The sequence below is a fragment of a genome, unplaced genomic scaffold, assembly GCF_019419815.1.
Source record: "Pyrus x bretschneideri cultivar Hongxiangsu unplaced genomic scaffold, Pyrus_bretschneideri_v1 Contig52, whole genome shotgun sequence".
In the NCBI taxonomy this organism is placed as follows: domain Eukaryota; kingdom Viridiplantae; phylum Streptophyta; class Magnoliopsida; order Rosales; family Rosaceae; genus Pyrus; species Pyrus x bretschneideri.
The window spans coordinates 66,261-81,395 of NW_025999790.1; the positions used below are offsets into that span (position 1 = coordinate 66,261).

At 35.2% G+C, this 15,135-nt stretch overlaps 3 long non-coding RNA genes across 16 annotated transcripts; all 3 read right to left on the minus strand.

Moving 5' to 3' along the window:
* Positions 1–3,076, minus strand: LOC125470766. The gene is made up of 2 exons (XR_007253101.1): positions 1,045–3,076; positions 1–472 (listed from the first exon to the last, which is right to left on the minus strand). It is a non-coding gene; the product is annotated as an uncharacterized LOC125470766 (long non-coding RNA).
* A 16-nt stretch (positions 3,077–3,092) lies between these two features.
* Positions 3,093–3,842, minus strand: LOC125470767. Its single transcript, XR_007253102.1, has 2 exons — positions 3,249–3,842; positions 3,093–3,164 (listed from the first exon to the last, which is right to left on the minus strand). It is a non-coding gene; the product is annotated as an uncharacterized LOC125470767 (long non-coding RNA).
* Positions 3,843–4,128: 286 nt separating this feature from the next.
* Positions 4,129–6,903, minus strand: LOC103954932. 14 transcript variants are annotated; one of them, XR_007253092.1, is made up of 12 exons: positions 6,764–6,890; positions 6,446–6,555; positions 6,273–6,335; positions 6,056–6,196; positions 5,814–5,916; positions 5,573–5,655; positions 5,390–5,431; positions 5,188–5,238; positions 4,995–5,067; positions 4,409–4,511; positions 4,239–4,312; positions 4,129–4,145 (listed from the first exon to the last, which is right to left on the minus strand). It is a non-coding gene; the product is annotated as an uncharacterized LOC103954932 (long non-coding RNA). The 14 variants fall into 14 exon arrangements; XR_007253099.1 differs by lacking the exons at positions 6,273–6,335; positions 6,446–6,555 and adding an exon at positions 6,596–6,664 and having other exon boundaries at positions 6,081–6,117; positions 6,764–6,903; XR_007253096.1 differs by lacking the exons at positions 6,273–6,335; positions 6,446–6,555 and adding an exon at positions 6,596–6,664 and having other exon boundaries at positions 6,056–6,117; positions 6,764–6,903.
* Between the last annotated feature and the right edge of the window lie 8,232 nt (positions 6,904–15,135).

Sequence of the window (15,135 nt, forward strand, 5' to 3'; positions counted from 1 at the left end):
TTTGTGATCAATTCTCTGATTGACTTGTATGGGCTCCAAACGCTGGACTCCAACCACCTGACCAATAACATTTCAAAATTTGAAGGAAAAAAAAAAGAAAGAAAAAGAACAAAAGATAACTGTCACGACAAAATGTTTCATAAAACAAACATTAACGCATTCTAAGACACACACACACACACACACATATGTATATACATATTATCACTTGTAAGGACATCAAGCTTCTCCAGCCGAGGATACAACCTATTATAGTCTAGCAAAAAGAATCTATGGGCGGAAAGACACTTGTCAACTTGTTAAAAATTGTTTTAGCAGTAAATACAACGTGAGTGTTATGTGTCACCACTCGATACTGACCCTTCATTTTGTTGGTGTGAAAATTCATAATTTCGTAGCAAATACTTGCTTCAATTTTTGGCAATATTATTTCATAGTCCATCTCATCAGAAGACGCCTCAATTGCTTATTGCTTGATAATCAAACATGGGAAAGGCAAGAAAAATAAAATTGTCAAACACACTATGAATGATTAAATAATGTTGAATTTGACACTTGAAATAACATGAAAATAGATGCAAAGAACAAACATTAAAAACTAACATGGATAGTGCATAGTCAAAGCCAATTTATTGTTGTAATTAACATTTTAAAGGTGATGGATATGCATAAAAAAATTTACATGTTATATAGAGTTAGTATACGATACCTAACACTTGAAATAATATGAAAGTACACATATGACAAATATCATAGAGTAACATGGATAGTAAATACTGAGAGTCAATTTATCAGCGTAATTAACAGTTTAAAGACAATGGATATGCATCAAAAAATTTACACATTGCATAGAGCTAACATGGAAACTGATATATTATTCTACGACAGAAAATCAAAGAATACAAAGATTAAAAATCAATTGCACACCCTGTTTATCCTGGACAGGAGAAATGCTATGCCATTTGTATTAGAACAAATAAGAAATAGTTAACATGTGTTGTTAAACGCTTATCAGTCTATATTATTAAAGATTGATTTTCTCACCCTTTCATCAACCAATATACAGTGAAGCCCTGTATATTTATAAGTCATGCCTAGAAATCTCGACCACCATATTCTGCAAATACGGACTATAATTTTCACAATTCTTTCATACGTCACCAATTGATTAATAGGAGTTGGACCTTGATCTACCATTTAAACTACTCAAATGAAATCCGAGGTCTGTAAATTCACAAATAGTCTAGACAGAAAGCTCAAGAAACCTGAACATCATCTAATCGAAACAGAATATAAGCTAAAAAAGAAATGAAATAATTGAATAAATTGTTAAACAAAAACGCAAAAGAATAGTCAATTCAATTAAAACACCAAAAATGATAAATCAAGGAAAAAAAAGAGATCACTTGAATACCACCAACAATACATGAACCACATCACCATTTATTATGGCCAATTCCATTCTCAAACACCATTCATCAAGATTAAAACTACATAATCTTTCATATAATACCGACATTTGAAATTAATAACTAATACACACAAAACCGCACTCATCCAATTTAAACAAACACATCACCTGATAAACTTTCAATAATGCCACAAAAAATTATTGTCCAAAAGAAACACAACACCGGCATAGATTATCAAAATGCTCCAAAACAATCAAAACCTAATTTTATATCAAGCAACAAAAGCTGTAAACTTTGAAGAGAAAAACTAATTTTAAATCTTTACAGAGAGCAACTCAACCACGCAGAAGTGCTTAGTGGCAAAATAATCAGGCAACAGATCGCCTAAAATAATCAAAAGGGAAAATAATCGAAAGAAGAAATCACATGGCCATTTCAGTTTTAAAAAGAACACTATCCAAATAATCAAAAACAATCAAAACCTGGTTTTATGTTAGCCAACAAAAGCTATAAGCTTTCAAGAATAAAATCAATCTTAAATGTTTACAGAGCAACTGAACGATGTAGAAACGCTTGACAACAAAATAATTAAGCAACAAATCGCCCAAAACAATCAAAAGACAACTCAAAAAACCCAAATACAACACCCACATCACTCGATAAACTGTGGCCACCAAAACAAACTAATACCTAAGAAAAAACTCAATCGCCGCAACAGGAAATCGCGACCACAGAGCCGTTCAAATCCGGACCACAAAATTGTTGAAAGACTAACAAAAAGTAAAAACAAAACAGAATTATTCAAATCTCCAAAAACACAGAGTCACAGCCTGCTGAAAGACTAACAAAAAATAAAATCAAACATCCCGAAAACCCATCACTGAAACCACACTCCTGCAACACCAGAAACCGAAAAGAAAAACTAAAGGTCCAAACGAAAACGAAAAGCATAACAAAAACAGAATAAATGACAAAGAAAATTGACTAACCAAATTTAAAAGCAACAAAACACACAGCCCGCCTTAAGGCAAAGCTCCAAACTGAAGTGAAAGTGAAAGAAAGCAACAATAGTAAGAGAGAAAATGGGAAAAGGCACAGTCGATGCGATGATCGACACATGCTCATCGTCAGGAAACCAAACCCCAACCAAGAAAATGAAAAACGTGTTTCCACCTCCAGAGGCACGCGGCAACAAAAATGAGGAAAAGGGTAAAACCGCCAATTCAGTGGAGAATCCCTAAGAAGGCCCAAAAACATGAAGAAATCGAGGGGCGGGAGTCAGCACATTGTTAATGAACAGTGGTTTTCCCACCGGGTTTTAGTATAGATAGGACTAGAAAGTTTTGCCCGTGCGTTGCTGCGGGATTAGAAATTATGTGAAAAAATTCTGTTTAAAGGTATAAAGACATCAACTTTATCACATCTAATTGAATTACTACAATAACATATTGACGCGCTTAATATGAAAATCCATAAACTATTTGACAATATGAAATCCAACAATCTTTAAAGATGAGAAATGAATGTAGAAATTCAGCAATCTCTAAAGATGAGAAATGAACGTAGAAATCCTACCTCATATATATTAAAACAATTAACAAATTCTCAGTAAATGATCACAAAAGAGGTTAAAAAATGTAATTCAATTTCTTAATTTAAATCAGTTCTCATCATAACAAAATAATGATATCGTTTTCACATTAACTTGGATTGATTTCGATCACCGGCATTAATAAAACCAGTGACTTCAACCTGTGCAAGCAAACGACCAAATTAGATGCAAGCCAACCAACTTCGAATTTGACCAAATAAAAAGATAATTACAATTAAACTAACGTCTTATTCCCATATGAAGTAGTTGTTGTTCCCTGTTTTGCCTTTGTGACCTCTTCTTCCCATATGAAGTAGGTGTTCAATTAGTTGATATAAATTATATAATGCCATTTACTTGCCATTTTATTTATTCTTTACCTTTTGTTATTGTGATGTAATTCGGTAAGTCATTCTTATTGGGCAGTTATATTTTTCTCTTAATTTTGTTTGACATTATTATTTAATCAAGGACAGCACTATTTATACTAAAAAATTGATTAAATAAACTGTGTAAAGATAGTGAGATATTAACATTTGGCAACTATAAAGAGTAGTTAGTTTGATAGACAGCTTCAAAACAAAGCATGTGCTACTAAGAATCTTAAATTTCGACTGTAGTCAGTTTGATAGACAGCTTCTTAAAAAATTGGAAAATGAGAATAGATTTGTTGAATTTGTGTATAGATAAATTACAACTTGTACAAAAAGCAAGTATAAAGAGTAGTTACCTAATCATTTTTGGAAGAACACGAATCTGTTTTTGCAGCAGTTGGAGATGACTTTTTTTCAATACCTTGTTAGGCACTTGGTCAAAGTCCTGCGCATTTTCTTTTGAGATATCTTGTCACATCCCGACACGGGACGGATCACTTCCCGGGCCCGCTTCCACTACCGTAGCACGATATTGTCCGCTTTGGGCTTACCATTCCCTCACGGTTTTGTTTTTGGGAACTCACGAGCAACTTCCCAGAGGGTCACCCATCCTGGGAGTGCTCTAGCCCTCTTCTCGCTTAACTTCGGAGTTCCTACGGAACCCGAAGCCAGTGAGCTCCCAAAAGGCCTCGTGCTAGGTAGGGATGAAATATACATATAAGGATCAGTCCCCTGGACGATGTGGGATGTCACATATCTTCTACATCACTATTTGAAATTGGTGACAAAGATCGGCAAACATGAGCATGCAATAGTTTAAGATTTGGACATTGGTAAAAAAATTATACAGTGAGGAATGACCTTTGTTCAAAACTGGCAAAAAGAGATCTTCTGACCGATATGAAGAATGGGAAAAGTAGTTTAAAGGAGGTACCCTAGGAAAGGGAAAAGAAAAGGATTGAAATACATGAAACAAAATTGTATCACAATAGAATTATATTATGAACAATATAAGGATAGATTGTGTTTACCTAGTGTTTTTCAATGGGAAAGAAGTTTGGTTTTGCATGAGTTGGAAATGACCTTTTTTCTGGCAATTTTATAGGATGTCATCAAGTTTTTGCTCGTTTGTCTCTGCGAAATGTACATTAGATAAGAGTTTGATTAAACATATGAAAAAAAATATTGATTAGTATGGTGTAAACACAAAATTACACGTTTCAGTCAGGATGAGATTGGAATTGAGGGTTAAACCCCTCAGTCTTCATATGCGTTCACATAATGTAAACTGATTGGTATGTTTAAGCAATAATGATGATACTTTTGGTCTAGCATAGTTAGCAATATGTGCAGTACATGTGTTACCTTAGTTGCATCTTATTGTTAATCATTATAAGACTAAAATCTCTCCTCAAGCTTGTAAAGAAGCTCGAGTTTAAATTGATTTTCCTACTTTGAACAAAACTTTATTCAGATACCTCAAATAATCAGAATCATACAAAAACCAAGCATCCTAGTAGCTAGCTAGTACATGAAATCGTGGTTTCACTGATCATATTAAAAATATTAGGAAATTTTTTGGATACAAAAGCAAATAAAGTTTGAAAAATCACCCACTAAATGTCCCAAGAGATCCTTATTTACAGTAACCTTTACAATCCTGGCTAGCCATCTTCCATATTGATGACGTCTGCTACACAGAGAAGAAACAAAACAAAGAGATTTTAGAGATTTTTATTTGGTATTTATATTATTTCTCATTGATATTTTATCTAAACTATTATATAAAATTATGAATAGCTATTAAGACCTTGTAATTCTTCTGTACATTGAAGCCCCTCTTGAGAATCCACTGCTTTTCCTGTAAAGACCGCATTATGTTAGTAATCAATTAGCATTTAAACACTGTTGTATATATAAATCTACTGAATGCATGATTAGTAGCATGAACTAAAACAACATGGTTTGACAGTTAAAATGGTAAGCCAAATTATATGTGAAAAAATGCTTACCCAAGTAAACTAAAGATTCATCATTTGATTTTGATTCCCCAGCTAATCAAAGAAAAACCAAAAAAATTAAAAAAATAGAATCAGCATATAGTATGGAAAATAGTCAGAACAAAAGCAGAATTTGACTGGAAAAAAATGCATATTTCTTGTAATTAAAAACATCATTGTGTTTTCTTGACAAACCTTGCCTTCCCTTCCTGCTCTACCCTTCTTTGTTGCAACTATTGTCCCACAGATGCGCTTCATATCGACCGGTCCATCTATGCCTGATCAACAGAAATGCATCAAGAAATATAAAAAAAACTTAGCATCAAGGCAACTGTTCTTTATGGTTTCTTATAACAAAAATGCTCAATCAACCATGAATAAACAATAGCAATCATCCCTAATCAATTTTTCACCAAGAAACAACAAAAAAGCATACTTTTGAATATGCATTTGCAAGTAAATTTGTTGTCATGCCAACATCAAGCTTTGGCCACTGAACTTATGACAATTTCCTCCAAGCAATGTTGAAGTTCTAACTCCTACAACAAAATGCCAGTACTTTCATAATTCTTCCAATTCCTTTCTACATTCAACCAAACAAACACTATGTACTTGTCCAACCAATCTATTATAAACTCTGAAAAAACATTAATTTCACAAAATATTAAAAATTCCTACCTTTAAATTTGCTCTAGAGGCATACCTTTGAAGATGCATTTCCCAATAAATTTGTTGCCAATCTAGCCATCGAATCTGAATGTCAAGCTTTAGTCAGTGGCCATCAGAGAAATTTGTCAATGTAGGATTAAATTGCAACTTCTGGAACAAAATGTTAGATTTTTTATCATTATTTGAATTCCTATAACAAAACAAATAAAACTCAATTCTTGCAGACCTTTTGCGTTTTCTACCATTCCAGAGTCCTTTGATAATCTAACAGTCATCTTTATAAGCATTGCTAGAGCATGAGATTGGATAAAAATGCAAACATGATCCAAAATTTTAAAAACCTTTACGATAAAAAAAAATTTAAAATTCTAAAACCTTTTGATTAGTTTTCAGACTCACATTGCGTTTGTGGTTTTTTCAACCCCAACGGAGGTAATCGCAAAGTAACAACATAGGGCAGATCCCATGGAAGCTCTTAGACAATTAGTAAAAGATGAATGCTTACAAAACTGAAAACAAAAACATTTAATCAAGGAAAAAAATACATACTTGATCACAAAGGGCTTGCAGCCTTGCAAGCTTGCAGAAAAAAACCCCAATATTCGAAGACCAACGTTTCTTGAAAGCAAAAATCAAACCAGATCAGACAGCCAAAAGCAAATCACCAAAAAAATTTAAATCAGGTACACAAAAATCAAACCAATTCGATATTGAGACCTTATGAAATCTTGGCGTCGGGGACGTCATTGACTGAGTGCTTCTCGACCTTGAACTGGAGCTGGTGACCATCGGGAAGTTCGCTGTTCTGTTTGGCCAAGAATTTGGAGCTTCGGACAGAAAGCTATGCAGGAAAATTGAAGTAGATGGAGTTGACGAAAGGTAGCTAAATCAGAGTTGGACGATAACGGCAAATGGAGAACGAAGGGCTTCTGTGAGAGAGAACAACAGAGAAAAAGGGAGAGGGAGCAAACGAAACCAAAACCACAGAAGCCAAAACAATCGAACTCAAATTAGAGGAAAAGAAGTGAAAAGCAACAGAAGGAAAAATAGTGAAAAGAAAGGAAAGATGTCAGAAGACGCTGCGATGGTCGACAGGTGGAGTGGAAGGGCAAAAATGCCTTTTTACTGTAGAGAAGCCTAAACAAAAAGGTAGACAGGATAGCATTGTAAGGGCATTTTCGCCATTTTACTGCTCTAGAACAGTACCACATCAGTTTGGGTTTTATGACTCGTTTATGTAACCGTAATCGAAATAGGAGGAATTGAGTTGAGAAGAAATTTGAATGAAGAGGAGTTAGAATCAGATTCTTGTTAAAGTTGTTTATTTAAATGTTCAGGAATCAGAATATGAATGAAATTGAGTTTATATAAGTTGTTTACTAGTTTAGCCGAATCGGAATAAATATCAATATGATTACTAAATTACCCTTGTTTATTTTATTTTATTTTATTCTATATTTATGTTTATAAACATTTTAATTAGATATTTTTATTTATTTAATTAAAGTAAAGAGTTAAAATATGCATTATTGATTTATTGTGTATAAATTAGATTATAATCTAATTAAAAATAAAAAACCTAGCCACATTCATCTTTCTACCTGCAGAAAAGAGAACCCAGATACCTTCAAAGCCGTCAAGACCTTCCCACCCCGCAGAAGAAAGAACCCACAAAGCAATTGGAGAGTCAAGTCCTTCCTACCCCGCACAAGAAATAACCCAGAAATTCAAAGAAATTCATTTGCTCATGCCTATTTCTTTCTCAGGTTTATGGTTGTGCAGTGGTGATACAGAAGAAAGATGGAGAGGGAGAAGTGGTTAGTGCTCAAAATTTCAAGATTCTTTGATTCTTAGGGGCAAACAGAGAGTAGGTGTAGTGGGTATGGGATCTGCTTGGTGGAGCAGCGTCTAGTCGTGAGGTAGATGAAGCAGCAGCGTTGGTGAGGGAGATTATCACAGTAAAATGAAGGGCAATATTGGAATCATCACAACCAAGTGAAGGCATAATTGGTAAAAGAAGTTCATTCCCAATTCCCCTCCAGTCCAGGAATTGAAATACCTCCCTCTCATTTAGGGAGTCCAATTCCTCCAAAATCAGGAGTGGATTCCCCAATTGGTGTGGACCCCACATGTTTTTATGATTCCCCAAGATTAAGTAAACAAAGGTGTATCCCGTAATCGAAATCCGATTCCTTAAATTGATTCCGATTACGGGTACGTAAACGTGCCCTTAGTATATATAGAATATATATGTTGAACATATAAAAAAATTTAGGTCATTTGGTGACCATTAGACGTGTCATTCATCCGATCTTAATCAAGACACAATCCGCCAGAAAAATTATGTTCATCTATCATGAATCTAAACATGTCTACCAAATTAAATTTCATGTTATTTCAATTTCGACGTCCAAAGGAAACTCAAGTAATCAAATTTCATCCTCTAACCAAACATCAAAGTTCAAATTGAAAATATCTACAAGCATTACACTTAAACAATGCGTACCTTAGCAATCCTTGATTAACCTTTCATAAATCCAATACTTTGCATCAACAAGTCAAATGAAGAGACAAAAATATATCATGATGCAACCAATTTCCAAGCCTTAGAACCACAACCTATAATGGGGCTCATAGTGGAAACATTTGTAACTGAAGACATGGAACTTTATTCCCCAATAAACTTCATGAAACTAGATAATTTACACCTATAGGCAAGAAAATTAACTAGTTTCTAGTACTTGATTATATGTCACAAGAGTACCTTCATGAAAAGCTTCAACACCTGTGGGCAGATGAAGATTTTCATAACTTATATGAAATAAAACCCATACTATGCCATCTTAATTAAACTAAAAGGAATAATCCACACATGCAGGCAAGAAGATTATCCCTTTTATTCTAATTAAGATGCAATGTTAACCGAAGTTCTCAAAAACACAGTCCCATCCTCAACTAAGCCGTTGCGGCTTACTTAGTTGAAAAGGCATTGATCATCTTCGCCCCAAAACAATACAAAAATCACACAGGTTAATTAGCTATAAGTGACATAACTATGATAACATGATTTAAGCTTCGAGTCTTGCTAGCAAATGGCATTATTTTAATAATCTCCTTCATGACTCCCTTAGGTATTTAATTAATCTCAAGAACCATACTGAAAGAGATTAATCACATATAAAACAAGTTGTATCACACTTCCACCACAAGAATGCCAAGACTTATCATTATGTAGCCAATTGCTTAAAAATACTTTATGTAATGCGAAAGAGCAATACATTCCTTTAATTTAGAAGCTAATTTGTGAAATCGCCCAAATACTTGCTTAAGTCAAACAGGTTCCTTTCCTTTTATACCATTCTTTCCATAGCACAAAATTACTAAAACATTGGCAATAAAATCATGCATTAGCCTTGTAAGTACCAAATTAAATAAAAGAACAACCAAAGTTCCCTTTTTTTTTTCTTTTTTTTTTCCGTAAGAAATTATCTCCAATACATGTCATACATTAGCTTTGAATAATTTATTTTCTTCTCCCCTTATGGCACTAAAAATTGACTGATCAAAATATTGTTTAAATTCTTTAGGCATACGAGAAACTAACGAACAATAATACATGTTTGAAAATTCATGCTTATCAATTAAATCACATACTTTGAATGAATTACATACCTCATGTCACATAAAATTAATTCTAAGGTTTTAAATATTCTTCTCTATTCTTCTCTCATGGGAAGCAACACATATATATACATCCTCAATCCTTGTACTACAAGTAATATTAAAGACATAAAAGGAGAGTTATTCCCAAACTAGGAAACACAATTCATTCCTATTGTATTATTGTTGACTCATGCCAACAATGTCTTCATATGTTCACCACTTCTTTATAAACATATATATAATCACATTGTCGATGCAAATTTTCGCCGTCTTCAGTCTTGATGAAAATGCACCTGCAAAACAATCAACACATTTGATCAAAGACCTAAGCCTCACGCGCCCACTAGGTGGGGGAGGGGGGGGTTAGGCCAATGGATCTATGATGCCTAAGTCAGTTTCTCTGAGAGAATAGAGTCTTTAGGGCTTTTTAGGGGTAGCAAAAGTTTTTGAACTTTGGTAGAATATGGGGTATTTATAGGGATAGGGCCGACCATATTGTTAGGGTTTTACCCTACACGTGGCGGCATTATATTGGGTAAGGTTTATGGAGAAATATTCTCAAGATATTAAATGGGAAATAATATCTTGAGATAATGGAATAATTATCCCTATTTGATTTAAATTGGGATTACTTACTTGATTGGAGTCAATCTTCAATTGGGAATGTATTAAAGATAAGATTTGGGTAATTAATCCTTATCTTTAATGCTTTGACTTTTCCTTGCCAAGGGAAGGTGAGCTGTGGGCAGTCGTATTCAATTGCTGGGACCTTCAGGGGTGTGAGCTGTGCGTGGGAGCATTTGAGAATCATGCTCATTTATTGAGGGAAATATTGTCTTTCTTGAGCAAAAATCCACATGTCACCTCTAGAATTTTGGGATTATTTTAAGCTCCACACACATGACCAACTATAATTCTCATATAAGAATAAATAAAATACAAATGAAAATTGTCACATAATTACTACAAACCTTATTCATTTGTACAATGTTCTTGTTTTTGCCACTAGATGCTTTTTGTCATTCTCAGTCAACCAACATATTATTCATCAATTTTTATGGTTAACTAGTCATGTATGATTAAATGACCACTGAGATAGGAAAACAAAATTGTAGACAAAAGCAAATCGATTAGTCATGCAAATTCCTTATGGAGTTAAGATTACTATAATAGGCCTAGCCCATCGTAATCAGTTTTAGCACAATATGTTTTATTCACATTCTGTGAGAAATTGGTGAAAAACCCAAAAAAGTACAATATAGTATAGTCCAAAACCCACGACAATATTAAAAATATGTCGTCATCACACATGCTTGAACCAAATTAGCCATACAAGTAACACTATACACGTCATTTGCTTAACAAATGTTGACAAAATATGTCTTGACTGGCTTTCATGTATAGGAATTATATTAAAATTCATTGAAAGGCATGTATATAGTAGATATGCCCAAAACTTAGCATATGCTTCCCTGTAAGGCAACCTTAATATATGTTATCACAATCACATATATATGGGCACAATATACCAACAATAGTTTTGAGACAATCAAAAGGAACCAATTTTGTCTCCTGCAAATATGTCAAACAATATTTGAGTTGTTACGCCTTTTTCTAATATTTAGGTTGCATTCAAAATTGGGTTCTGAATAATCAGTTGGTTATGCTAGTACGAAAACCTTCCGATGCCACCGAAACAAGAAACCAAAACATATTATTCCAGATAATAAGGAGATGTCACGGCATAAGTAAGTTATGCAGGAAACAATTAATCACCTTTCGTATCCACCACAAAATTTTGTCAGCAATTAAGACCCAAGAAAAAGATTATACCAAAAACCCAAAATCCAAATCAAGTCGATGAAACACAATGCTCTGCTTTGGCAGAGCTCAGCTTGCTAAATGGAGAGGCCGCATCACTTTTCCAGTGTAAGTGTATATTTTCATATGCTTACAAAATTGACAAAGACATCAGTATTACATGGTTAAACATTCAACCAAAAACATTAGCAATTAGAATTGAAATAGAAAATCTGAAATATGCCATGGTTTTCAGTCGTAGTTAATCCAATGAACTGACCAATCAAATTTTATTTCTCATTCTATTATCATAACTACTGGTGGTAATCAAATTTGACTAATCAAATTGGCCTTTAAAAATTACATGTGCTTCCTTGATCTAGCTGTTGGGATGAAAAAAACTTAAGAGTACACAACTCTAGCACAAGAGTTGGAGAGACAATACAAGTAAACAAATTACTTGTATTACACAAACAAAATATTACAACACAAACTATCAAAGACACTCTTGAGAAGCTATGACACTCACTCACTTTCTAGAGACAAACTCTAGAACACTCACACTCTTACAAGACTATTCTTTCTTCTCACTCTCACTTGCTTGCTTGCTTACAAGCTTGCTTGTTGATTTGTTGATTTGTTGTTACAAATGGTGTGGATGCCTTCTCCTTTTATAGGCATGGATGGAACCTTGGAGAAGCATGGACACACCATGCTAGAGATATCTAGATAATTCCACTAACTTCCTAAGCTAGAATTATCTACACTAATCTTGCATGTTGGTGGAAACCTCACCATTCTTCTAGACTCTTCCACCAACTTAAGAAACAACATTCTAGTCATTTCTACAAAGTACTACTTTAACTTGGATAATCTAGCTAACCAACCTTAGTGAATGTTCTAGAATTCTTTATTCTAGATTTGTGTAGGTCCTTTAATGAGATGGGGTTGATTTCTTTAACACTCCCCCTCAACACCGTCTCAGTCTTCTCTCTACACTGGGTTGACAACGCTTCATCTTGAACACCCATTTGTATGAGATGGGTTTCACATTTCTTAGCCTTGCCACTGGATCCCAAATTTGATATTTCCTTAACGCATCGACCTCTTCTCTCAACTTTGAAGCACTCAAGTCCAGCTGCTTCTTCTTCTATAGCTGTGCTAACATATCTCGGATTTTGCTTTCGGATTCTTGTTGACCTCTTTAGTTGTGCTTGTGGAGTTGATACTTCCACTTCACTAGGTCTATCTTCTTCTGGTTGTTGATATATGTCAGCTTGCCAAGGGTTTTGGGGTACTGCTTGCTCAACATCATCACCATCAAGCGAATCTTCAGACTCATCAGGTCTCGACTGGATTCGAACAATTTGCTCCCCCATCTTTTGCGGCAACTTATCTTCTATCTCTCTTGAATCAGGCAACACCTCTTTTTCTGAGGACCACCAAGAAGATGCTTCAGCATCCCATTCTTCATCCATAGCTAGATACGCTACGGTGTCCCAATCATCTTCACTTTTCTTCTCTAAGTTGGCAACATTACTTTCTACAGGCCTTTTGAACCAGCAATCCTTCGCCATGTAGCCATTCTTTCCACAATTGTAAACTTGCCCTCAAATCTTTTATTATTCTGGGACTGACCACGGTTGCCGTGATACTTTGGAGCTCCCCCTGGCCGAGAACTCCCTCCTCCTTGATGACCTTTTTCCTTGTCACCATTTCTTTTAGATCCACCACCAGCACGCTGCTTAAAGCTGCCTTTACTTTTGGTGTAGAGCGCTTCCTCCTCACCTTTTAACGAGACCCCTCCCATTTGCTTTGCCAAAGCTTCTTGATCGGCAAGCAAATTCTCAAACTCAACAAGTGATGGTTGGGTCGGCCATCCTTGTACAGCAGCAACGAAGCCTCGATATTCGGGTCTCAATCCATGGATAATTATTCTTTTTATCCTGGATTCTACAATGGCAGCACTAGGATCTAATTCAGAAATTTCACGGCAAATAGACTTTACCTTGTGGAAATATTGCGCAATCGTCATGTCCCTTTGGGCCACTGATAACAATTCGTTCTCGAGAAACTGCAGTCTTGTATCGTTCCTCTTTGAAAAGAGTGTGGCGAAGGTGTCCTACGCTTCTTTTGGTGTCTTGGCCTTCCGTATGTGCTCCAACATGTCATCTTCAACTGTGGTTTTTAAGGCAAACATGGCCTTACCTGCCTTGATCTTCCACTTCCTCAAAGCGCCGCTAGTGTCTTCTTCTGGCTGCGTAACTTCATTACCACCGACGACATCCCAAAGATCCTGGCCTTGTAGGTAAGACTCCATACACGTCGCCCACGTGTTGTAATTTTTGTTGTTCAACTTCTTGATTCCTCTAACAACTTGAAGGTCTCCCATCGTGTCGGCAGAGCTTTGATAAGCCGAACAAGATTAACGAATAATCTTGCGAAGTACTAAACTTCTCAAGATTCTCAAAAGCTTTAATAGAGACGGTCCCTGATCATACCGCTCTGATACCAATTGTTGGGATGAAAAAACTTAAGAGTACACAACTCTAGCACAAGTGTTGGAGAGACAATACAAGTAAACAAATTACTTGTATTACACAAACAAAATATTACAACACAAACTATCAAAGACACTCTTGACAAGCTATGACACTCACTCACTTTCTAGAGACAAACTCTAGAACACTCACACTCTTATAAGACTATTCTTTCTTCTCACTCTCGCTTGCTTGCTTACAAGCTTGCTTGTTGATTTGTTGATTTGTTGTTACAAATGGTGTGGATGCCTTCTCCTTTTATAGGCATGGATGGAACCTTGGAGAAGCATGGACACACCATGCTAGAGATATCTAGATAATTCCACTAACTTCCTAAGTTAGAATTATCTACACTAATCTTGCATGTTGGTGGAAACCTCACCATTCTTCTAGACTCTTCCACCAACTTAAGAAACAACATTCTAGTCATTTCTACAAAGTACGACTTTAACTTGGATAATCTAGCTAACCAACCTTAGTGAATGTTCTAGAATTCTTTATTCTAGATTTGTGTAGGTCCTTTAATAAGATGGGTTGATTTCTTTAACACTAGCAACCTCCAAATTTTGATGGTTCGACCAAAACATATTATATGAAATAAAAAGGCCTGCATAAAAATGCCATCAACTTGACCATATAAAACCCTCTAAATATTTGTGAAAGAAGAAGAACAGGAGAAATGGTGAGGAGGGTTTGATTTATATATAAAATGAGCAGAAGTGTTGTTTTGCAGAGGGGGTCGGTGGGTGTTTCGATGTTCGTATCGTATGCATTATTGGCCTTGAGTTTAGCAAATTGTGTCCGAGATTTCGGTGGGAGAAACAGAGAGAAAGAGAGAGAGAGAGGGGGGAGGGGGGCGGGGGTGTTGCCAAGTGCAATCACAATTTGGATGTAAGATCAAAATCACAATTCATGAAAATATTAAATAATCGAACTTCAAACTTAATAGGTCAAGCTTTGATACTAATTGTTGGCCTTAAATGATTATACAATTAAAACACAAATAAAGGAGTAACTAACCTGATTTCATGGCAACCATGGAAGTCTAACAAGGAAGATGAAGGTTGCAGCAACACCATGATTTTC